The sequence below is a fragment of the Buceros rhinoceros genome, unplaced genomic scaffold (assembly GCF_000710305.1).
Source record: "Buceros rhinoceros silvestris isolate BGI_N320 unplaced genomic scaffold, ASM71030v1 scaffold18082, whole genome shotgun sequence".
In the NCBI taxonomy this organism is placed as follows: domain Eukaryota; kingdom Metazoa; phylum Chordata; class Aves; order Bucerotiformes; family Bucerotidae; genus Buceros; species Buceros rhinoceros.
Genome location: NW_010398486.1, coordinates 15,650 through 18,420, shown reverse-complemented (window position 1 = coordinate 18,420; position 2,771 = coordinate 15,650).

Genomic DNA, 2,771 nt, shown 5'->3' with positions numbered 1-2,771 from the left:
AAGGCTTACTTGCTAGGCCCATTTTTAGTTATTATTAACACATAGGAAAGGTTCCCAAGGAGCACAGAAACTATTCATTCTTTTGTACCATGGTCAGTCTAAACTTGTGCAAACAATTAAAACTCAACAAGTTTTCGTAGACAAAGCAGCAGCTGGCATTGCTCTTCATTAATTAGCCTGACACACTCGATTCCTGCAGAGGTAGGATGCACCAGTCCCCTGATTTTACAGTGTTTTGCAGAGCACCCTTCTCCTCCTCCTACTCTCATCACAAGGATGTCAAACATCATCCAAACAGTTTCAAGTACAACCAGATTGTGTCATTCCCCTCCCTGCTTGGAAATGCTTAAGTTTCAAAACGATTTAGTTACTGAAGAGGTTACAGAAAAATCTCTTTTCTCAGAAAGCTAAAATACATTCATTCAAAGTCTATTTTAAGAGCAGCAAAGAAAAGCAGGTAGAGGCAAGGCTGACAGCAGTTCTTTACCTTCATTTTTATATATGGGTAACAAAAGCACATGTCAGCTTCAGAGTTTTAGCTTAAAGGTAGTATGCCATCCACCAAAACAAAACTGCCACAGGGACAGAGTTAATTTCTTGTCAGCTTTTGATTATCACGCATAAAATACCTTCCCACCTTGGGGGAAAAAAAAAAAATAAATCAGAAGTATTTTTTGTGTTCGTTCCCTAATAGCAGAGCACTTGGCAAACATGGCAAGACAGACTTGAAAGATCTGTACGAGAAGGGATGCATGAAACAAAAGCTCCAGTTAAATCTGCAATGACCTGCCTATGCAAATGGTAAAGCGTGTACAACTAGCTTTTGCGTGTACGTATGTTCCTAGCCCAGGCTTGTACCCTGTGGACCCCAGGGCTCACAGCCTATTTTGTGGGATCTGCGTGAGGTAATAAGAGAAGTCAGCCCACTGCCAGGAAACTCGGTAACTCAGTTCATTGCACACAAGTCCTCATCCTTACTCCTCTTCCCCCCCCTGCTTTTTAAAGGAATGTACTTACTCAGCTGCTCTGCGTAGCAGGGACAGGCTATAACTGGGGCCCTCTTCCCACCACGCACCCACAGCCAGGGTATGGCACTCCTGAGCCAGGCAGTCCATGCCACAGCTGCACGCACACACCTATGAGAAGGTGCCAGGCACTGTGCCGCCACAACCAGCCCAAGTCCTGTGCCTCCATCCTCCGGAAGGGAGGGGGAAAGGGGCTCTGAAACAGCCACTCATGCCAGCTGCCTACCCCCCACCCTGGAGAGCACCCTCACCAAGAAGGGACCACGGGCCCTGGATGAACTGGGTGCTGCCAGGACAATTCATCTGGCCACCACCTGCCCTCAGGCAGAAGAAAAGTCAGAGGATAGATGAATTACTCTGGAGGAGCCCATATGGCACGTGAATGATACATTAAATCATCTGGCATGAGTTAAAATGGTCATTCATCTGACGGGTGGCAGAAAATGACTAATAAAGGGTGTGTGAAAGATTAAAGGAGTGGTAAATAACAGAGAGGACAAGACGCTTAAGTAGCGATATGAGTCACCTACAAAATTAGGCACCTGCAATTTTTTTTTTTCACCTGAAAGTCTGGTGAACAATAGGCAAGTCATACTTAGGGATAGGAAAGTGGGATTTGGAAAGACTCTGAAAAGGATTTGGGTATTACATCTGACAAAAAAGAAAACCTGTAGCATTACCTTCCTGCTAACAGAAGCACAATGCTCACCTTCATGTGCCCAAAGGCCATGGTAACGTTAAGCAAGCCACAGTAGGAAGGATCGCTACTGGAGTACTTTTCCTACTCTGACATAGAAGTTCCAAAATTGAGAAAGTTTTCAGCAGTAATGATATTAATTTAAACAAGAATTGCCTCATGCTTGGCGGACTAAACAGAAGGGGAATTCAGCCTTAAGAAAAATATGTAAGAGGAAATCGGTTTAGTTAAAATATGTAAAAACATCTATGGTTTTAAAGGAAAAAAAGAGCTCGGTTGAGATCTGCACATGCTTATGCAGACAGACCCTGTCTCAAACACCTTCTTACTCTAACAGAAATGCGCACAGTAAGATGCGATACCTGAAAATTTATACTAGAGCATTTTAAATGGCAAGTAACAGTAAAATAGACGTGCCCTTTAATTAACATTAGCAGCTTTCCACATGTGCTGGGTTCAGTGTTGTCTGGCTCTCTTTAGAAAAAATACATATTTGATCAAAAGCTTTTGGACTTGACACGATTTAATAGAGAAATCCTATGGCCTGAGCTGGTTAGACTCAGGTGAAAAGCCCATGCCCTTTTTGCATTCAAGCAAATCCGATACCAAAGCTTCTACTGTATACTGAAAATGCTCAGTGTCTTCACAGATACAGATGACAAATTGACATAACAAGCCACAGATAGTCCAAATGGAAGATCCAGCGAATCTAGTAAATAAGACGTAGTGAAAAAAGCAAGCTAAATAAATCTGAAATAATCATTACTCAAGATTTAGAATACATACACAATATTACTTTATGCAAACAGATAAAACTTACTTTTAAGTTCAATTTGCAAACACTGCCTCTGTTCCTGTTTCAGACCTATTATTTCAGAAGCAACCAGTTTCTTGCCTTAAGAATGAAACTTAAGGCAACCAGCTAGAGAGACATGCTTGTATTGGCTGCAGTTACAAAAACATGACCTTGGTTCAAAATAAAAACTAAATCTCCTTAAAGAATAATAAACAGCAAGTATTGAACTAGAAAATGCTACTGTTTTCACAAC